This window comes from Octopus bimaculoides, chromosome Z (genome assembly GCF_046866305.1).
Source record: "Octopus bimaculoides isolate indiv1 chromosome Z, ASM4686630v1, whole genome shotgun sequence".
Classification (NCBI taxonomy): domain Eukaryota; kingdom Metazoa; phylum Mollusca; class Cephalopoda; order Octopoda; family Octopodidae; genus Octopus; species Octopus bimaculoides.
Window position 1 is genome coordinate 53,125,015 of NC_142944.1, and position 25,000 is coordinate 53,150,014.

Below are 25,000 nucleotides of genomic sequence, written 5' to 3' on the forward strand. Positions count from 1 at the left end.
TGAGATGAAATATGTACAGGGATGGGTATGTGATCATGAATTAAAATATATACTGAGACCAAAGTTGGTTATGCGTTCATATTCAGGCTTGTTCTGTAGTTTTAGACAGATATTTTCTTTTTTAATTAAACGTTTTTGTACAGAAATTGTTTTTTTTCACTGGTAGATGGGAAAACTGTGAAGTTTGGTTGAACGGATAGAGTCAACGACTATTGAAGACGCTGCATGTAGGAACGAAAATTTTAGAAAAAATAAGTAAATTAGTGGAAATCGAACCGGTGAATGTGTTAATTAATAAGGCACTCAAACAGAATGACTCTCTCAAGACAATAAAATATGCTTCAACACACGAATTCACATAAAGAATCTTGCAGACCAAAAACAAAGACGATATTTACTTTCTGTGTTCCTTTCTGTTGAAGAGCGTAGGCTCGAAACGTTAAAGACTTTTTCAATTCTCGAGCGTTATACTAATACATCCATTTGTTGTCTACACCACATGTCTTCGTCTATTATTTGTTCGTGAATTCTCCCTATATATATATATATATATATATATATATATATAGATAGATAGATAGATAGATAGATAGATAGATAGATAGATAGATAGATAGACAGATAGATAGACAGATAGATAGATAAATAGATAGATAGATAGATAGTAGTGTGCAATGTTTCACGAAAAATGAAAACTATAATTGTCACTAAATATGATAGGTGTGCTAGAAATAAGAGCTAAAAAGCACTGATGCTGTAATTAAAGCACATAATTTTATACATACAAGGGTTGGACAAAATAATGGAAACACCCAACATCATAGCATCATAATTTCGAAATATCTATAAAACCGTGAAAAGCTTGTTTATTTTTGTTTTTTGATTTAGTATTAGTGTTGCTTAATATGTTTTGCTATAATTGCTTTTTCTTTTCAGATATCATCAGATAACGGTAATTAAAATTCATTCAAATGAAAGTTCTATTGGACTTTCAAACAGGTCAAATTGTTGGTGCTCGTATGGCAGGCGCTAGCGTAACGAAAACAGCCGAAATGTGTGGTGTATCAAGAATTACTGTCTCAAAAGTAATGACAGCCTTTGAGAAAGAGGGAAAAACCTCCTCGTTGAAACAAAATTCCGGAAGAAAACCAAAACTTTCAGACAGGGACCGTCAAAATCTTACGCGAATTGTTAGAAAGGATCACAAAAGTACAGCTCCCAAAATTACTACAGAGCTTAATGATCACTTCGAGAACCCAGTTTCCACAAAAACTGTTTGCCGGGAACTGCACAAAGCCGGATTTCACGGGAGAGCTGCAATCAGAAAACCACTACTTTCAAAAACAAACGTTGCAAAGCTTTTAGAGCGGACTAAAAACCTACCTACAGAATTGGTCCCTAGAGCAGTGAAAGAATGTTATTTTCTCAGACGTGTCATCCTTTATCTTATTTCCGACCACCGGCAGAGTATACGTGTGGAGACAGCCAAAAGAAGCTTTGGACCCAGAGTACCTTCTTCCAACTGTGAAACATGGAGAAGGATCTGTGATGATCTGGAGTGCTATATCTTGGAAATCCACCAGCCAAATACTTTCCCTTCATGGCAGAATTAATATTCAAGACTGTTTAAGCATTTTATCTGATCAAATTCATCCTATGGTTGCTGAACTGTTCCTGGGAGGAAATACAATCTTTCAGGATGATAAGGCACCAACTAAAGTTGTTGCTGAATGGCACGAGGAACATTCTTCTGAAGTTGAACAACTTATCTGGCCACCACAGTCCCCAGATCTCAATATTATTGAACATTTAGAGTACATTCTAGAAAAAACAACTAAGGAGTCGATATCCTCCACCATCATCACTACAAGAAGTGGAGACTGTTTTAGCTGCAGAATTGACAAAAACTCCTTTGGAAACAATTCAAACTTTGTATGAGTCCATACCTCGTAGAATTCAAGCTGTAATTACTGCCAAAGATGGTCCCACCCCATATTAAAATAAATTTGTTTGAAATTTTAAGGTGTTTCCATTATTTTGTCCAACCCCTGTATATTCTGACAGGGACTGTAATTGCCCGAAAGCACCGGGAGATAACTCCTTATACTGGTTGATCGGTTTCAGCTAAGTCCGTTCCTCATCAGTATATATATATCTCATTCTTCCCACTACTGTTCTTCGCCTCTCCCTGTCACTACTATATATATATATATATATATATCTTTCGTTGCTCGTCCTTCGCCTCTCACCGTCACTACTACTATCTCTCTCCCTCTCTATCTCTCGTTGCTCACTCATATTCTACTTCCTCCCCTTCTTCTCCCTCTGCTACTCTTTCTCCTTACTCCTCGCTGGTCACGTGTGTCCGGTTGCTATTTCTTTTCGGTCTTGGACTCCCCGAGCTTCGCACGCACTTCTTCGCCTCTCCGGTTCGTGCTTCACAGCATTCAATATACACACACTTCTACACGTCTGGCTGTGCAGCCTTTTTGTTTGTTTATTTCACCGTTTCGTTTCCTGTCTTGTTTTCCGTCCGCCACTATCCTCCACGAAAGAAATTTATTTTGTGTTCGTGGGAAGAGCCATTTTAACGATGCGTCCTGCACTAACTCTTCGAAACGCCGGTGTTTTAATGGTGGCAGCTGATGAAGGATATGTTCTCTATGTGGCCTGCTTGTTTGTTGTACCTTGTTTATCATTTTGTCCATGTTCTTTTGCAACGTCATGTACCCAGATATGTATCCATATGTACATGTAGATGAAGGTACGTACATACATGTTACATATATATGCATATACTTACATATTGTCTATATATATATATATATATATATATATATATATATATATATATATATATATATGGATGCATATATGTATATGTATATATATATATGTATATATACATATATATGCATGCATGTATGTATGTATGTATGTATGTATGTATGTATGAATGTATGTAAGTCTGTATGCATGTCTGTATGTATGTGTGTGTATGTTTGTATATAGTGGGGTGTATGTGTGTGTGTTCGCACCACTCTGATTCTCTCTTCTCTTTGCCTTTCATCTCTTCTACATCAGTGTCTCTGACGGGATGTCTAACTTATTCCTCGCTTACTCCTCTCTCCCTCTCTCTCTCTCTCTCTCTCTCACTGATTCTTGCTCTTTCTCCCACTCACAATGTTTTTCTTAGCGTTTCTAGCTCATGGACAAAAGGCATGTCACCATAAAAAGTACCTACCACTTTCTGATTCTCCTTACACATACACACTTATACACGCACACACACACACACACACACACAACCACTCCTAGATACGCACACGCGCATGATACACACACACGTGTATACATATGTGATTTCACGCGTGTATGAGTATATATATATATATATATATATGTGTGTGTGTGTGTGTGTGTGTGTGTGTGTGCGTCCGTGTGTGCGTGTGCGTGTGTGCGTGTATAAGTGTGTGTGCGTGTGAATAAATATTTGCGTATGAGCGTACAGATACACGTATGCGTTTAGCCGAATGAGTATGTAGGCAGTATGAGGTATGAGCTGTGTTTACATTCAACAACACTAGATTCATATCAGATATTTCTTCTGTATGACCACATTACATTCCATCTTTTATTCACAGCTCACTTGCTCACTTTAAAGTCCTCAAACTTGCTTTTATAATGAAATACAAACAACCACTCAGAACGCCGATACGCGCGCGCGCACACACACACACAAACACACACATACACTTATACTCACATACAATCAAGTTATATGCGTCCACGCACAAATACATGCACAAATATATACGCATACAAAATGTGTATATGTAAAATGATACATATGTATATATGTCTATACGTGCGTCTGTTTATATATCTTTATATATATATATATTTGTGCGTGTCCTTGTGTATGAATGCATATATATATTGCGGAAGAGCTTAAAGAGACACGTATAGACACATTAATAAGAAGAATCATATATAAATGGACACAAGACAGGTGTTCATGCGACAGTGGGGGTTCAATGCGATTAAAACCGAAACGTAAATGGTTTAATTGCCTCAAGCATCAAATCATACACAAATGTGTGTGTGGGTGCGTGTGTTTCTGTATGCGTGTGTTTCTGCATGCGTGTGTGTGCGCGCGAATGTGTGCGTGTTTGTGTGCGCGCGCGAGTGCGTGTTTATGCGTGTGCGTGTTTATGCGTGTGTGCTTGTGTGTGTGTGTGTGTGTGTGCTTTATGTTTCAATTTTACTTTGTTTTAGTCATTAGAGTGCGGCCATGCTGGAACACCGCCGTGAAGTGTTTAGTAGAACAAATCCACCCCAGGACCTATTCTAAGTAAGTACTAATGTCGAGTTTTAAAGAAGGGCTCTTTTTGTCAAACTAGCATGTTACGGGAACATAAGCAAACCAACAACGGTTGTCGAGCTGTGCTGGGAAACAAACGTAAACTCATTGACACAGATACACGCTCACACACACACACACACACACATACACATACACACGTACACTCACATAGATATTATATACCTACGTCAAGCTTCTTTCAGTTTCCGTCTACCAAATTCACTCACAAGGCTTTGGTCCGCCCGAGGCTATAGTAGAAGACACTTGCCCAAGGTGCCACGCAGTGGGATTGAACCCGGAACCATGTGGTTAGGAAGCAAGTTACTTACCACACTGACATGCTTGCGCCTATATATGTATATGTGTGTTTGTGTGTGCACGTACGCTTCCTTTGGAATTACCCTTGGGCTGCATTTACAATCTATATTGGATTGGGTACCTATGTGTACATCTATGTCTGTGTTTGTATGTTTGTGAGAGTGTCTGTAAATATATATATATATATATATATATATATATATAAACACACAGATATATATATATATATATATATATATATATATATATATATATATATATATATATATATATATATAAACACACAGATATATATATATATATATATATATATATATATATATATATGCTGTAAACACAACACTACGTACCCAGCCAATCCTGGTACCTTAAATATTGATATACCAAGGTTCTAACATATCTTACAACTAATCTATATCTACGAAATGTATAGTAAGAAATGTCTATTGGTAAGTTATAACAGTTTTATCCATCACTCCGATATGCAATCTAATATATTCGATAAATGTATACAAATGTATAGTTTCTTCACAATGCGTTCGGGGAAATAAAAGATAAAATGAGGAGGAGAGTTGATCCGACTGGTTTCGCCTCTCATCGGAGCGATCATCAGAGACCAACATCTGTATTTCATCTACTCGTCGACAGAACAGACAACTATAACACTGATAGCTATTTATAGTCATGACTTTACTAAACGGGTTCATCCGGTTTGCGAACTAAAGATTTCGTTAACAACGTAGACAGTTCATTAATAATTTATTAAATAACGAATGTTGGAAAATCTCAATTAGTAGCTTTTGATAAACAAGACAAATTTCAGCAGTCTCTGATATATTTAATCTAATATACGTGGATGAATGTAAACAAATATTGCATATTTATCTCTTCCAGAACAGAAAAGAGATTCATTGGCTGGTTTCGATTCTAGTTGAAGTCTTGTCAGAAGAGAATGTGCATGCATGTGCATGTGTGTGTGTGTGTGTGTGTGTGTGTGTGTGTGTGTGTGTGTGTGTGTGTGTGCGCGCGCGGTGACATATTTGTATCTGTGTATATGTGTTTACTATGCCCGTGTGTTCTTATGCTTATACCGATTATGTGGATATGTATTAACGGTATTTCGTTTGTCGTTACGTTCTGAGATCAAATCCCACCGAGGTCGATTTAATCGACTGGCCCCTTCCCCCAAAATTTCTGGCCTTAAAAATAGAAAAGAAAAGAATATGCGAAATTCATTGAATATACATGCATCGCATTTTATAACTCACACACATACATATACATATCCACATAATCGGTATAAACATAAGCACACGGGCATAGTAAACACATATACACAGATACAAATACGCCCGCGCCAACGCGCGCGCACACACACACACACACACACACACACATTTTCGAAGCCTCTTAACCCATTACCTCCCATAATTCTATTAACTGGAATTTTTTAATGAAACTTTGATTTCTAGCATAAAACAGCCTTAGAAACACGCTGGAATGATCAAAATAACATTTCAAAATAACATTTTAAATAGAAATAAGCGAGATATTGGGTGAAAAATTAGCAAACCTCATTTGAATATCAGAGAAATATACCTAGTAGATATAGCAAAAACGTTAGATATGTGTAAATATTGACGGATAATATTACGAAATTTGTAATTTTTAAGTGATCTCATATGAGATCACTGGTAGTTATAGGTTAATATCACTGCGCATAATATCATCAATGGCTTAATGTTATAGAAGATTCTGAAATTCCATCTTTACTAAAATGTTTATCATCAGGTTATAGCAATCGAAAGAGCTCCTGCCAAAATGATCGCAACAAGCGACACTCAATTGCCGGCGAGCTGGCAGAAACGTTAGCACGCCAGGCGAAATACTTAGCGGTATTTCGTCTGTCTCTATGCTCTGAGTTCAAATTCCACCGAGGTCGATTTAATCGACTGGTCCCCCTCCCCCAAAATTTCGGGCCTTGAAAAGTAGAAAAGAAAAGAATAAGCGAAATTCATTGAATATACACGCATCACAGTTTAAAACTCACACACATAGATATACATATCCGCATAAATAAATATACACACATGTGCACTTTCACTGAACGTTAAATGTATACTTATTTTGACTGTCACGCTAAATAAATAAAGCACATGAGCAACAATACTTTAAAAGATATATAAATAAAAGAGCAACGAGACAATATATATATAAAAAAAGGAAATAAAACAAAAGCGGAGACAAAATACAAATAACGAATGCCGAACATGTAGAGAATATTTTACTGCTTCGGCATATGTACATAACGTGCGTGTATGTGTATATATATATATATATATATATATATATATATATATATATATATATATATATATATATATATATATATATATATATATATATATATATATCCTCGTTTTTCCTCTCTTTCTCTTTTCCTCTCGTTGCTCACCTATTCTTCTACTTCCTCCCTCTGTTTCTCTCTCTTCCCTTTACACCGGCATGGTCACATGCTTCCGGTCAATAATCCTTTCCTTCCTTGGCTTTCGCCAAGCAACGCACGCACCACTTTGTCCCTCTCGGGTCCGTGCCTCATCGCGTTCTTACACACATAATTTTTCTCGTCTGGCCGTAAAGCCTTTTCTGTTTGTCTTCCTGTCTTGTTTTTTGTCCGCCACTACATTCCTCCATGGCTAGATTTAATTTGCGTATACAAATTTAATCTGCGATCCATGGGACGAGCCGTTTTAGCGATGCGTCCTGCCCAAGCTCGTCGAAACGCCGGTGTTAAAACGTGGGTGGCTGATGAAGGAGAATGTTCTCTATGTGGCTCGTGTGTTCTCGTCTACGTTTGTTTGCAATGTCCTGTACCCAGATATGCACCTATACATACAGGTGGATGTCGGTATGCACATACCTGTACGTATATATGCATATACTCATTTACTATTTGTTTATATATATATATATATATATATATATATAATTCTTTTATTCTTTTATTTGTTTCAGTCATTTGACTGCGGTCATGCTGGAGCACCGCCTTTAGTCGAGCAAATCGACCCCAGGATTTATTCATTGTAAGCCTAATACTTATTCTCTCGGTCTCTTTTGGTAAGTTACGGAGACGTAAGCACACCAGCATTGGTTGTCAAGCGAAGTTGTTGGGGGAACGAACAGAGATACACAAACACAAACACACACACACACACACACACACACACACACACGTAAATATACGATGGGCATCTTTCAGTTTCCGTCTGCGAAATCCACTCACAAGGATTTGGTCGGCCCGAAGCTATTGTAGAAGACACTTGCCGAAGGTGTCACGGAGTGGCACTGAACCCGGAAGTATGTGATTGGTAAGCAAGCTACTTACCACACACCCATGTCTGCCGTTTGTTTTCCTGTCTTGTTTTCTGCCCGCCACTACATTCCTCCATGGTACAAGTTTAATTTATGTATACAAATTTAATTTGTGATCCATGGGAAGAGCCCTTTTAACGATGCGTCCTGCCCTACTCTTCGAAACGCCTGTGTTAGAATGGGGGTAGCTGATGAAGGAAAATGTTCTCTATGTGGCCTGTGTGTGTTCTGTACTCTGGTTATTATTTTTTTGTCTACGTATTGTTTGCAATGTCCTGTACCCAGATATGCACCTATATATACAGGTAGACGTAGGTATGCACATACTTGTACGTATATATGCATATACTCATTTATTATTTGTTTTACATGATCGAACGCCTGCATCATTCCATGTAAGTAGCTTTGAACTTTATATTTTCTGACGCGACTCTATCTATCTCTATCTCTATAACTTTTTCCCCCTCTCGCTCTTCCTTCTGTTACTACTATATTTCTCTCTTCCTCTCTCTCTCTCTCGTTGCTTACCTATTTCTACTTCCTCCCCTTGTTTCTCCCTCTACCACTCTCTCTTCCTTACCCCTCGTGGTTACATGTGTCCACGTACTAATTCTTTTCTTCCTTGGCTTTCGCTAAGCAAACATACGAACTTACTTCGTCCCGCTTCCAGTTCGTTGCTTCACAGCGTTCCACATACACATAATTTTTCACGTCTGGCCGTATAGCCTTTTCCGTTTGTTTTCCTGTCTTGTTTTCTTTTCCGTTTGTTTTCCTGTCTTGTTTTCTGTCCGGCACTACATTCCTCCATGGTATAACTTTAATTTATGTATACAAATTTGATTTGTGATCCATGGGAAGAGCCATTTTAACGATGCGTCCTGCCCTACTCTTCGAAACGCCTGTGTTAGAATGGGGGTAGCTGATGAAAGAAAATGTTCTCTATGTGGCCTGTGTGTGTTCTGTACTCTGGTTATTATTTTTTTTGTCTACGTTTTGTTTGCAATGTCCTGTATCCAGATATGCACCTATATATACAGACAGACGTAGGTATGCACATACCTGTACGTATATATGCATATACTCATTTATTATTTGTTTTATATATATATATATATATAATACAGAAATGGGACAAGAATGCAAAACATCCAGACAGACAAAACAAAGAGAACAAGGGCGGGTCATTCGGAGTTTTCTTTCATCAGTCGAGATCCAGATTTCGGTTGGTTATACTTGAGATTGTTCTAATCTGGCCAGCCCCAACGAAAAACTAAGCTAAGAGCATTTAATTCCTTGGAAGAAAGCAGCGAATGTATACAAAAACAAGGCGGGAAAAACGGAGAAATGTTACACAAATACAAATGCAAATAACAGGACATAACAACAGGTGTCTTTCGACTAAGGACGAATTAAATTAAGCTGACGCGTGTAGAAGTAAAGAATTACGGCAGGTACATGATTTGACAGGAACAGGGAGGAATATAGATGTTGCACGGATGGTAGTCGAACCAAGAAAGAAAGGTCAGGCTTGGCCGAACACAGTCACGTGGGAAGAGAAGAAAGAGAGGTAGAGGCAGAGGGATAGAAGAATTTAAGGAGGGGCGAGAAAAAATATATGTACATATATATTTATATATATATATATATATATATATATATATATATATATATATATATATATATATATATAGTCCGTTCAAGGATGTCATATCCTCATTAGAGATTAATAAATCCAAAATTTCAAAATTTCACTGGTTTAATCTCCATCACATTAGAAGTAAATCTGCATGGTGTGTTATGGATTATTATAATAGGTAAAATTAATAATGTAAGAAAACGGAGAGATGAAGATGTATAATTAATACTAATAATTTTTTAAAAAAGCAATAGATAAAACTCGAAAGCCTACATATGTTTCAATACTGGCCCCTTCGTAATGCATAAGTCAAAACATTTGGATTAATCCAATGTTAAGAATTTAAGCTAAAATAGGCAGGTCTCTTCAGGGTTATTTTAATAATAATGAAGATTAAGTTTTACTTGAAGGGATTCAAATCTACAACTATATATATATATATATATATATATATATATATATATATATATATATATATATATACGTGTGTGTGTGTGTGTGTATGTTTTGTCTTTTAGTTGTTTCAGTCAATGGACTTCGGAGATGTTGGGGTATCACCTTGAATGTTTTTCTTGATAAGGTCGATCCTAAAACAAAATTTCAAGCCTGATACTTACCTTATCGTTGTATTTTTGCCGAAGCGCTAAGTAACGGTGTTGTGAAGAATCGAACACCAGTTGTCAAGTTGGTCATATGGGGGGGGGGACACAATGACAACGGTCTACACACACACACACACACACACACATACACACACACACACACACAGACATACAGACACACACACACACGCACACACACAGAGATACGCACTCACACACATACAGACAGACACACAAGTCTTATAAATATATACGAGGGGATTCTATCAGTTTCCTTCTACCAAATCCATTCACAGGGTTTTGGTCCAAAGTATCACCCTGTGGGAATGATGTAGTTGGAAAGCAAACTTCTTGTCATAGGCAACGCCTGCTCCACACTATTCACATGATCCAGAGACAAACTGAGACAAGATATTTTATGCTAGTATTGGTCACAGCCTTTGGAGTGAGGGGATGCCATGATCTCAAACGAATCAAATGATCCCAAAATTGCGTAGTGCCTATGCCGTTCATTTCCAGCATATCCGGTTTCATATCAGAGGAACCTTCTCCTACACACATACATACATACATACATACATACATGCATACATACATACATACACACATACCCTCACACAGGTCAGCTGCCCTGCAAATATAAATATCTCTTTGAAAGAAAAAGAAGATATCTATGGACAACTGCTTCGAAACTTAGGTTTTGTTAGTAAATGCTTAAAGGAGAATCTGGATAAACAGGGATATTAAAAAAGAGAAACTGACCGGTTAATTCGTACATTACAAGTGGAACACTAAAAATAGGCAAGACTTTTCCCAAGTTCCAAATGTGAATTTGTTCTTTGTTAACTACGTTCCAAAGATGGAGCCTTGTATATATTACATCTATGTTACATCTTTCGTTACTGTTCTCCACGCCTTTTCTATCGTTTCAATTTCCTCCAGTTCTATTTTATTTTTTTCTGCCGCAGTTACTTTATCGTTTTCCTTACCATTTTATCCTTTATTTTCCGTGGAGGCGACAGTTTTACTTCTCTATCCACTTTCGTTGCCATTTTCTGATAATCTATCATTTTCGTTAGGTCTACTTCACAAGTTTTAACTTCTGTTATTTTCGCAAAGCTCTTTTTCTCCTCCTTGCCAGCTCATATTCCGAGGTTGACGAGTCTGACCCACTCAGGTCAGAATAAAACATATTTTTAGCCATTTGGCCTAGCTAATTCTCCTTAACGCAGAGAAAAAACACCACCGTCAAAAACCGCTGCAAAGCAGCATAAAAATTTCAAAGAAACAACAAATCACCAATAGCGCGCACCGATTAGATTTTGGGTTCGATCCGGTACAGGACAAGGATTCTGGATTAATTTTCCTGTCTTTTTTTTTTCTTTACTTAATTTTTGAGAACGGTCGGGTTCATTTTTAATATTCTCGTTTGTGAGTGCAGTCGAGTTTATTTTAAATATTCTCATTTTAAAAATCATCTCTGGCTAATCGTTGAGAGGACGTTGATGTTATCTTCGCGGAGGTTTGCGCTCTCTGAGTGCTCTTGTCATCATTAAAGCGGCGCGCTGCCAGTATCGTTAGCACACCGGGCGAAATACTGCTATTTCGCCCGTCCTTACCTTCTGAGTTCAAATTCCACCGATGTTGACTTTGCCTTTCATCCTTTCGGGGTCGATAAATAAAGTACCAGTTAATCACTAGGGTCAATGTAATCAACACACTCCCACCCCCGATATTTCTGACCATGTGCTACAAATTGAAATCATTTTATATTGATATTGTTGTTATTATTATTATTATTATTATTATTCAGTAGTTTTATTTTTATAACGTGCTTTCACTTCACTACCGAGCGCAGCTCTGTGCGCCTTGGGTATGTGCTGCTCTTATGTTTACTGTATTGAAAGTGTTTTGCGTAGAATGTGTGCAGTACCCAGTAGTGCAATTTTCTGTATGTTATATATATTTGTAAGTCCTGGTGTTTTTGTTATGTATTTGTCTGAATATTTTTTTATTATACCTAAGGCACCTACTATGATAGGAATTGTTTCTGTTTTGAGATTCCACATTCGAGTTACCTCTATTTCCAGGTCTTTGTATTTTGAAAGTTTTTCCATTTCTTTTAGAGAAACGTTGTCATCTGCTGGTATTGAAACATCAATTAGAAATTATTATTATTATTATTATTATTATTATTATTATTATCATCATTATTATTATTATTGTTGTTATTATTATTACTATTGTTGTTATTATTATTATTATTATTATTATTATTATTATTATTATTATCATCATCATTATTATTATTATTGTTGTTGTTATTATTATTACTATTGTTGTTATTATTATTATTATTATTATTATTATTATTATTATTATTATTATTATTATTATTATTATTATCGTCATTATTATTATTATTGTTGATGTTATTATTATTACTATTGTTGTTATTATTATTATTATTATTATTATTATTATTATTATTATTATTATCATTATCATTATTATTATTATTGTTGTTGTTATTATTATTACTATTGTTGTTGTTGTTATTATTATTATTATTATTATTATTATTATTATTATTATCATCATTATTATTATTATTGTTGTTGTTGTTATTATTACTATTGTTGTTATTATTATTATTATTATTATTATTATTATTATTATTATTATTATTATCATCATTATTATTATTATTGTTGTTGTTATTATTATTATTATTATTATTATTATTATTATTATTATTATTATTATTATTATTATTATTATTATTATTCCTTCGTAACACAGTGTAGGTAAAAATGCACCGGAGTCTTCAGTCATCTATCAAGCCACAACAAAGACCTCAGAGAGATAATACTTTCCTTAAGATGTGCGCTGTGCCCAATAAGGTTGCTTTTTGCAAGACATCAATCTTGCATGGCATTTCCAGTTGCCTTAAGAAGTCTTGAGATTTGAATGGGATTGAGCCCAGCGCTCCGATCACCACTGGTATCACTTTTACATTATCCTTTTGCATTCCATAGTCTTGCCATTTCCACTTTCAATTCAGAGAACTTGATGATTGTTTCAACCTCTTTACTCACAACATTCTTGTCATTTGGTATGGCTACATCAATGATCTGACAGGATTTGTCTCTCTCATTCAATATGCCAATATCCGGCCGACGGTGTTCGATTACACGATCCGTCTGAACATCATAGTCCCAGAGTATCGTTACTTTTCCATCTTCCTGCATAACTTTACTTGGTACATGCTCATACCAGTTCTCTGTTACTTCACATTGGTATTTACGGCATAAAAGCCAATGGAGATGCACACACATACTTTATCGTGACGGCGTTTGTATTCTTTTAGTGCAAGGCTCTCACATCCACTTACCAAGTGGGTCACATTTTCCACACTCTTTCCACAGAGTCTGCATTTCTAGGTGTCAGAAGTTTTATAGATGTTTTTATTATTATTATTATTACCTGTTGAAGTGTTCAAGTCGCACGAACCCATAGCCTTCAACACCTTCCATGACATCTTCTTGACCATCTGGGACCAGAAATACATTCCAACAAATCTGCGAGACGCCACTATAATCGCTCTATACAAGAACAAAGGACCTAGGACAGACTGCGCCAACTACTGAGGGATCTCCCTACTCTCCATTAGCAGGCAAGATCCCCACCCGCGTCCTCCTCAACAGACTTACTGCCAACATCTTCGAGAGCAACCTGCAGGAAGTCCAGTGTGGTTTCCGCTCTGGCCGCAGCACCATAGACATGGTGTTTGCCTTGCGACAAGTGCAGGAGAAGTGTATTGAGCAGCAGATGGATCGGTACGCCGTTTTCGTTGAACTGAGCACGGTGTTTGACACACTCAACCGGGAATCCTTATGGATCATCCTCAGAAAGCTGGGTTGCCCACAAAAATTCACAACCCTGGTCAGGTTCTTCCACAACAACATGAAGGGACAGATCCTTTCTAATAAGAACCACACGACCTCCTTCAACATCTCTAATAGAGTCAAACAGAGCTGTGTCCTCGCTAGTGCTCTTTCACTTGTTCTTTACGCAGGTCCTCCTGCACGCTGTGAAGAACCTTGACCCGGGCGTGTACATCAAGTACTGAAACAATGGCTCCGTATTCGACCTCCATCGCCTGTCTGCCAAAAAGAAAACCAGAGAAAATCTCATCCTCGAAGCCTTCTTCACTGACGACTGTGCCCTCATGGCCCACAAGGAAAACCACCTCCAGATCATCGTTAATCGGGGACATCCAGACTCTTCGGCCTGACTATCAATCAGCCTTCAGAAGGCGGAGGTTCTGCTCCAGGTAGCCCCGAATACTACAAAACCTAAGTTCAGCCCCATTGATGGGGTTGAGCTGAACTGTGTCAAAACCTTGAGGTACCTAGGCAGCACTAACTCTGCAGATGGTTCACTGGTTAAAGAGATAAAGCCAGCCGAGCACTCGGTAGACTCGGAGTTAAAATACTACAACAGAACGGCGTATGGCTGTCCACGAAGCTCAAGATATACAAAGCTGCCATTCTCTCTATGCTGCTGTGTGGTTGTGAAACGTGGACTCTATACCACTGGCACATCAAGCAGTTGGAACTGTTCCATACAAGGTCACTGCGCACAATCATGGGCATCCGCTAGCAGGACTTAGTCTCCAATCAAGTTGTCCTAGACAGAGCAGAGTCCACGAGCATCGAGGCACTTCTGCTCAAAGCTCAGTTATGTTGGACCGGCCACGTCATCAGAATGAACCCCCGCCACATCCCCAGACAGATGATGTACGGTGAGCTGAAGGAAGGCACAATCAACAATGAAGACCCAAGTTAAGGAACTAGCAAAGTCTATGATATATATATATATATATATATATATATATATATATATATATATGTGTGTGTGTGTGTGTGTGTGTGTGTGTGTGTGTGTGTGTGTGTGTGTGTGTGTGTATGTATGTATGTATATATAGTCAATCCAACCATGAACAAGCAAGAAAAATCAGCAACGTGATGACGTGGAATAAATAGTGTTATTGGACGCTCGGGGAAGGAAAGAAAAAACGAGGATTTCACGTTTCAAGCGGAGCTCTTCCTCAGAAATACAGAAAAAGTCCAAAGAAGGGAAGACGGAGAAATAAAATCGCCAACGATACACACGCCCCCCCCCCAACACACACACACAAGCACACACATGATATGCAAATGATGTACTAACATTATTTGTTTTATGGGCAAAATATAGTTACTTTGCATTTTCAAGCATGTTTGTAGGATATTTTGCTTTCTTTATTATATCATCTCGGGTGTTAATATTGTGAACACGTTGTATATTTTAACACCGTATACTTTATACCTGTGTGGTATGTTTATGCCGTTTGAGTTTGGTTGGTTGTAAACGATGTTCATTGGTGTTACTGGTAAGGATATAGGGGTGGGTAAAAGTGGGTATACAATTTCTTAATATGACAGGAATGTTTTTTTCACTTCCCTACTTCATTTTTAGGATAAAAATTCTATGATTCTATGTCCTTTAAGAGATAGTTAAATAAAACAGAATCATACAAGTATTATTCTAAAAAAAGAATTTGTGGAATGAAAAGAATATTCTAATCATATTCATCAACTTTTCCTATTCCTACTTTTGCACACATCCTATAGAGACAATAGATTTAGTAATGTTCTGGTGCCAGGTTTCTTGGTGATTTAGGTTTGGTCGGAATAATTGACCAGCTATGTCCCAAAGTAGGGTGTCTGTAGGTGGATGGGATAATGATAACATTTGAATATGAGTCAGCGTTGAAAGATTAGAATGAATAAGTGCAGGCAAAATGTAGGTCACAGCATGCATGGTTCGCCGTGGTATATCAGTCTAGAAATTGCAGATTCTAGACGCGTTGTTCTGTTCTACATAGACTTTCTGACCTTGACTTGTAAGTCAGTCTTGTTGTGCTATTTCTCAAGGAAGTGTTTGGTATGTTGTCTATTAGTAGGTGTCAGAAAATGGAGTCGAAATCTTTGTTGGCGTCGATAACAATTAATATGGTGCACGTTGATATTTGATGTTGTTGAAGTCATTTTGCCTCGTTTATTCAATGATTGTAGTTAATGTCATATTTGAGTGGCGAACGGGCCTCAGTCTATATCGATGATTTGTAGAACGGATTCTTAGTAATAAAAAACATGACGTTTTATAGACTTTTAAATCTAGACCAAAAGTCATCACTTTCCTATGGCTACTTAATTTCATATTGAGAATTGGCAGTGTTCTGAAGATGGTATAAGTCCATGTCATATTTTTGGCGAAGCATTTTGTGTTTTGGATTCCTATTTGCTATTTCTTGTTCCTTTTTAAGAATAGAATGTATTTCTTTTCCCGTTTAGTCAACTGATTCTCTCACTCTTTGATCCAATTCAATCATTTCTCTTCAGAATTGCATTTTTATGTAAATTTTTCCACCTACTGAGCTGTAACAGTTTAAACAAAACCGAAATTCAATCCACACCTCTAAATATACCGCACCACCTTTTATTTGCTGAACTTAGAGGGGCATAAAAGAAAAGTATCGAACTGTGATCAAAGAAATTACGTTGTTTACTTGAAATTTAGCCATACTAAATGAATCGTCATATAATTCACTCCTGCTTCAGTTATCAAGGTAGCATATGCTCAGTGAACCAAATCAAAAAGTACTCAATCATTAGTCTTCTCAATAGTTAATGTACTCAGTGATCTCTGAACAGTGTGTCGTAATCCAGGTATCCTGTTGTTACTGGACAAATATAAAGTGTCCGTTGTTACCTCCAAGCTCCTGGTGTATGAACTATCGCGTATTACAAGAGAATTTGATAGTCATAATTTATTTCGTAATTGATAACTGGCAGATAATTTGTTGTATAACTACAAATGAGCCGCGGTAAAACATTATAATTATTAGTAAGCTGTTGTACAATCCACATAATATTATTGGATAGGTATTGTGTAAATAACAGATGATCGAACTATTGAATATAGTCATGATTAGTCAGTGAGTTATTTCGCAGCTGATAATTGTGAGACATTGATTGATAACAGCCTGAGTTATTGTATGAATTTAAAAAATGATACCTATATACTGTATATCTGATAACAATGAGTTAGCTTTTACATCTGATGGCGAGTTCTTATGAAACTTATAACAAATATGTCCTCTATTATGCGACTAACGGCAGACGGAGAGATTATTGTATAACTGATAAGAAATTGGCGAGATTTTATATTCCAGATAACTAGTTGGCTAATTATGGGGTAACAAGAGAACTGGTTCGTGAGATACTTTATATCTAATAACGGTGGGTAAGTTACTGAGAAACTGATAAGGAATCCTTTAGCTGGGATTAATTTTTAGATATCCGTGCGCTGAGTGCTACATTGTGCCTTATAAAGGGATCAGTTGTTCGTTCTCTGTTATTCTGTTATCATTATTGTATTTTCTTTATGATTAAAACATTTAACTTTCAAATGTCTCAGTTCACTCGGTTGTAAATAGGTCCACCTCTAAACAATATCTGATGACTTGAACTTGGTAGTTGTTATTACTAAGTGGCAAGGATGTGGTTTACTGGGTGTAAATTCCAGTAAACTGGATATAGTTTAATGAATGCACAATGTCTTTTAATGATATTAAACGTGATTATGTTGTGATAAACCCATTGGCGCATACATATACAGATACATATGTAGACACTTATTCATATGTTTATATGAATATAAGCAGATGTGCATATATACATATATACGCATGAAGGTCAAAGAAAAGAGAAAATGGAATTCCGTCGTTTTCGATGAGGAGTAATCCAGTTGTTCGATCAACTGATTTACCGCCATGCTGCATTACAATACCAACAGCTGGTTATCCTTAGACACGTGTAACCTTAGTGTAATCTTCTGGCAGATAACCACTGTGACAATCACTTTTAAATTACAGATACATTTTACCCAACGGGGGTCTACACAATTTGTCTCTACTCAATGTCACAAAAGTTACGGATCACCTAAGGCTATGGTAAAAGATACTTGCTCATGGTGCCTCGTACTGGTATCGAACACGGGACTTCACGATTGCGAACCCTTCGTACATACATATTTACATGCATGCACATATACGTGTGTATTTGTGTATTTGTGCGCGAGCAGTAGAAGGCATGTGCCACAAAGTGTGTTGTACGCATAAGTTTTCCATTTGTGTAAGAATAAAAGCAGGTAGATAATGAAGAGAATGTTTGGATGAGAGCCGGCTGCCAGAAAGAAAGAAGGCATTATTATAAAAAAAAATTAAAAAAATAGGAGAGGGAGCGTGAGGGAGAGAGAGAGAGAGAGAGAGAGAGAGAGAGAGAGAGAGAGAGAGAGAGAGAGAGAGAGAGAGAGAGAGAGAGAGAGAGAGAGAGAGAGAGAGAAGGTGAGAGAAAGACGCACACTCAGAGAAGTAAACAATTCTGCATTTTACCCGTGCATTCAATTTGTTTTGTTTCCGCACTTACATTTCCGCTCGGTTTCATTATTTCATTTACTTCCTGTTGGTTTCACGCTATCATTTTCAAATGTATCGCCTGCAATAAGCAAATATTTATCTTCTTACTTATCGTTCTATGCTTCTCCCTATTGTCTCTTCTGCCAATCCTCCTTTTTTTTCTTTGTTTTTTTCTTGCTATCTTCTGTCCTATTATTTAATTTTGTTCGGTGTATTACTTTGTAGTTGTAAGTGATACTGAGTAGAAAGAAATTCTGTAGAAGCCTATATGATGGAGTTATCTGTAATCCAAAAGGTCAACTCTTGTTATATGTCGTGTTACATTGACTCATTGCCTGAGGATAACATTAAAGTCACTATCTTCTGTGGAATATTCAGACACTTATATTTTAATACAATAAATAAGTCATTTGATCGAACTCATCTTTGAAAACGACGGAAATCCATTATATCTGACTTTTATACCCCTGTGTACTTGTGTATGTGACTGTATGGGATGTTCCTACTTCGTTCCTTCTTTATTCGGTTGGGCCTTATTTATAAACTTCCTAAATGATAACTAGTAAAGTCGACCTCGGACAAGATTGATCTGAGAGCGTAGGTAGGTTGAATGTTACTTAAACTGACACCAAACTGACTTTATTTAAGCCGAATACCAACCACGTTGACCTTACCAGTTTTGTAGAGCGAGCCTGCAAACGGCAGTGCCAGTTCCAATGAACTAAGATATAAAATCAAATCAAAATACTGTTGCAGTAAGATTATATTTATCAAGAAAACAAAAGAAAGGCAGGGATCTTCTGCATTTGGAAAACAGTTAATCAATATTTACTGTAGGATTACAAAAGTATATCTTGTAAGAATAAAGGGAAATTTAAATAAATAACTACTAAAGCAAGAACAAAACAAAGACGAAACAATATTTTTCCATCATCGGAGAAACCAACAGATACCTATCAGACGCTGAGATAAAGTATTACGTAAAGAAAACGGCAGAAAACAACATAAATATTCAAAGACTAATTTTGTAAAAGAAAATGAGGCTACAAAATATATTAATTTCTAGAGGAAAATTCCTTAACCATTTTCGAGATATTTGTGCATAACAAGTAAAATACAAAATACTAGCACCGACAGAAATTAAGTCTGAGAGAGACAGATTTTTGATAGCAGCACAAGACCAAAACCTTCCCACCAGAAACTACACGAAACATATAATGAAGCAGTATACAAAATAACAACAGAGTATGTTGAGGTTATGAAGAAACAATCAGTTACATTGTTTCTGGTAGTTCAGTCTTAGCAAAAACAGTGTATGAAAGAGACATGAAAGAGTTGGGAGTAAACGACTAGACGTGAGAAGAAATTTTCATACACTGGAGACTGTGTAAAATGTAAAGGCTTAGAAACAGAGATAACTAGAATGTACAATCTGAAAAGAGAAACAACGTCAACCCCACTCCCATTATAATATGTCCCTTGCGAATGATAAAAAGAGATCCAAACAAAATTATTGACAACACTACGGGGCGTACAAACGGAACAACATAATTATACCACACACGCACACACAAACGCAGGAGACAAGAGACAAACACACTAGCAGTCTGATGTGTCTCAGCAATAAATCACAGAGAAATTAAGAGGAATGTAAAGCACAAACATACAGCAATCATAGGTTCCACATATGACCAACAAGAAGGAACAACAACAACAAGTACAAATAATACATTAGAAGTAGTGTGGGTTATGCCAGCCATGCCTGGATACCAAATTTCTGGAAAACAAACTACAGTAAGATACGATGTGTATAAAACATCAATCTATGCGTTATCAAACAAGTCTACACGGATCACACCTACAGATAACTTAAATAGCAAAACAGAATACAATAAAAAACCACCTCAACATTCAAGATATAACGCATGTTATATGTCACAGGAAGCTCTAACGCTAACTATACCAATTTAAGTAATCGGTCTACTGACCTGATCTTCTTGGTTTTGGACTCTACGACTCTCTGCTTTGATTCGTCTTAACTCGCCAAAGATGAATAAAATAGGCAAAGATTTAAAATAGGAAAAATGTGTCATCATGTTTGTTTTTCTTGTGGACAACGTATGGAAGTATACATGAATAAGAATGATTTTTTTCTATTTCTTCAGACAAATATAAACTGGCTTTTGGAATATTATTAAGGCTGCGAGCTGGTAGGATCGTTAGCACGACGGGCAAAATGCTTAGCGACAATTTAGTCTGTCTTTAAGTTCAGAATTCAAATTTCGCCGAGGTCGATAAAGTGAATATCAATTTAGTCCTTTCCAAAGAAAGGTTGGTCAGTCTAGTATTAAATTTTGGTGGATAATAGAATAGATAAATATGTTTATGTAAATATATGTGCCTGTATGCATGTATATATGTATATACACACACGCACGCACACATACACACGCACACATACACACGCACACATACACACGCACACATACACACGCACACATACACACGCACACATACACACGCACATACTCACCGCACTTATACACAAATATACAAACACACACGTGCGCATATATGTAGATTAATTTACTGGTAAAATTCAGATTTGGGGCTGCTTTCAAATACAATCAACCACTTTTATAATAAATTGATATTGATTTAGCAACGCTATACCCTTTAGAATATTTGTTTACAAGATGACCAGCTAACTCATTGTTTCTTCTCCGATATAGGACGATACAGTATAGCGACCTAGACAGCATAATTGTCTTGTCTTCACAGCACACCATCTTATTTCACTCGATGGGTTCAAAGTAATACTAAGAGTGCTTTAGTTCACTCGACGACAATTTCTACTTCTTATTCATTCATTTGGTAATGTGAAACCGTTCTGTAATCTACGAACCAGTGCCACTTTACCATAAACAAGATTAAACCTACCTCCACCTTCTGTTTCTCTGTCTGTGTGACTCTCTCTCTCCGTCTATTTCTATCTATCTCTCTGTCTCTGTCTCTCACGCTCTGTTTTTTTAAAATTTTTTCTAGCATATTTAGGTAGCTTCAAAAACTCACACAAGATATGAAAGCATGAACTTTGGGCGGGGGTGATAATTTTCTTTTGGCAATTTTTTAAAAGATCACAGACACTTTGCAGTAAAAATAAACAATTTACTTCCAAAAGGAAATTCAGTAACGGAATGTTCTTTTAGATGAGTACCAATATTAGTAAAATGTTATCATCTACAAATATATCAGGAGTATTTACCTCATATTTTCAAATCGTGTGATTAAACACACCATTTTGAATTGTTTCCATACTATTTATAACGAAGCGTCATGTTTATGTGCATATACAAGAGCGAGGACTGAACTTATGAATCATTTTTAAACTCTGAGTCTCATCATTCTTATCCAGTTTGTCAGAGAACAGTAAGGTCACGCAAAGGTCCCATCGCAAAGGTCATGGACTCTGCTTTAAACCTCTTTCTTTAACTGAACTCTGTATAAAAACAGTTAACATTACTTTTGTGGAAATGTAGAAATAAGTGTAGATACGAAGGAATGTAACTGAATGAGATTAGTTCTAGGTGTTTTGATTTAGTTAAAGCAGTTAAAAGGTCAATATCAGATTAGAAATGTTAAAGTCGCAAGTTCTTTGATTCAACACAATGTGTTTATGAAGTTTTCCGCCCTACATTTACTTTTTCTATCTTCAGTAACAAGATTTCCCTATGACGCTTGACAGTAGATATCAACTTCGAAATATATAAACCAACAAATGAGTTTCTTCGTGGTAGAAATAATAGATCTAGCCCCCATAAATTAACATTCTCCCGTCGTAAATATGGAAGGTATAAATTGCACGATGTAGTCCAAGACACACTCTAGCAAAAAGATAAAAAAATACATAAAAAAACAAAGACATAATAATTATGACTGAAACACGTTGAGTCATAATTATTATGATCATAGCTCTCGATCAGCGGTGAGCTGGCGATATCAGCACCAGTAACAACAACAGCAATAACAACTACCACCACCACCACCACCACCACCACCACCACTATATCATCATCATCATCATCATCATCATCATCATCATCATCATCATCATCATCATCATCGCCATCATCATCTTCTTCTTCTTCTTCTTCTTCTTCTTCTTCTTCTTCTTCTTCTTCTACTACTACTACTACTACTACTACTACTACTACTACTACTACTACTTCTACTACTACTGCAACAATAGCATAAAAAAATGGTATCAACAGCAACAAGTTCAGAATATAAATATAGAAGTCAGGTTTCACTAGAATTCCTAGTTGTTTAAAGTTGAAATGCCGCAAGAAGGGCAAAAATGTAGGACAACGATGGTTGATGTAGTTCTTAAATAGAGAAAACGATTGACGTAGCTGGAACGCCATTATTCATAGGTCAATCATTACAACTGATCGGTTGCCAGACAAGAGCAACGACAAAAAAAAAACAAAAAAACAAGCGGACGAACGTTTCTGTACTGACCAGAGCAGACGAGAGCGATAATAAGGAAATGTGGTGACAAAGGAATCAATGATTATATTATGGACTTCATTAGCTTACAGCTGTTTCCGCTACAAGATCCAGTGGGTTCCACATTGAGTGCCTGAATAACATCTTATAACTTCATCGAATATGAAGTGTAACTTATACAGGGAAAGGTGTTACATCATGCAAAAAAAAAAAGTAGCGTAGTCGCCAGGTGATTCTACCGATCCAAATTCGGTCGGACCACTAGAGTCATATGACAGTATGTAAGGCGGCGAGCTGGCAGAAACGTTAGCACGCCGGGCGAAATGCTTAGCGGTATTTCGTCTGCTACTGCGTTCTGAGTTCAAATTCCGCCGAGGTCGACTTTGTCTTTCATCCTTTCGGGGTCGATAAATTAAGTACCAGTTACGCACTGGGGTCGATAAAATCGACTTAATCCGTTTGTCTGTCTTTGTTTGTCCCCTCTGTGTGTAGCCCCTTGTGGGCAGTAAAGAAATAAGTATGTAATTATTCTTGAGAAGTTCAAAATGTTTAATTCTTAACTATATTCACCTGATAAATGCTTTTGCATGATGTAACACTTTTGCTCATCAATAAAAAAAGCAGATGGATTGTGGTTCACTATCCATCAGTTACTATTTGTTTATGCATGTGTGTACACATACACACACACAGACATATATATTGGCTGTTATAGAAGTGTAGTATACACACACACACACACACACACACACACACACACACACACACACACACACACACATATGCGTGTGTGTATACAGAAACAATTAGCCCTTCATTCTTCCTGAGTGGGGGTTAATTGGGTTTCCTCTCATCATTCCCTGTCTTAATATCACCATAACACCACCGACCTCCCTCTAATACAGCTCCCTCTAATACAACTAGCTCTCCATATTTAATCATTCCACCTATGAACTTCTCTACATTAAGATCTGCAACGTAAGATCTTCTCTACCCTGATGACGGATGCTCATCTTATCCAATGTTCAGTACATCCATTACGGCCACATATTGTGATGAACAATATATACCAACATTATTATGGATCTCCGAACCTCCAGAAACCGCTGTTGCACTTATAAAGCCTTTCTATCATAGCTTTAAGTTTCTCTATCGTTTGTACTCTGTGTAAATTGAACTTATTAATATAAATATCTATATATTTAGACTTAAAAATTCATCATCAGAAGTTTTCCAGCTTTTGCTTTCCATTGTTTTGCATGTATATATATATATACATATTTTGCATTTCATACACAAGCTAATATATTTGATATATTTAAAGTATCTAATTTGTTTATGCGCATAATTACCTCTATACCCTCTCATATTGAACCCTCTTACAGCCATTATTTACCTTGTGGGATGATTCCCTGTAAACACATCGGGGTCTAAGTTTGAATCTCTTGAGCACAACTAAGTGTCTTCTATACTGAAAATCTCTGGATTTAATCGGTGGATTATATATATATATGTATATATATATGTATATATATATATATATATATATATATATATTTATATATATATATATATATATATATATATATATATATATATATATATATATATATATATATATATATATATATAAATATATATATATATATATATATATATATATATATATA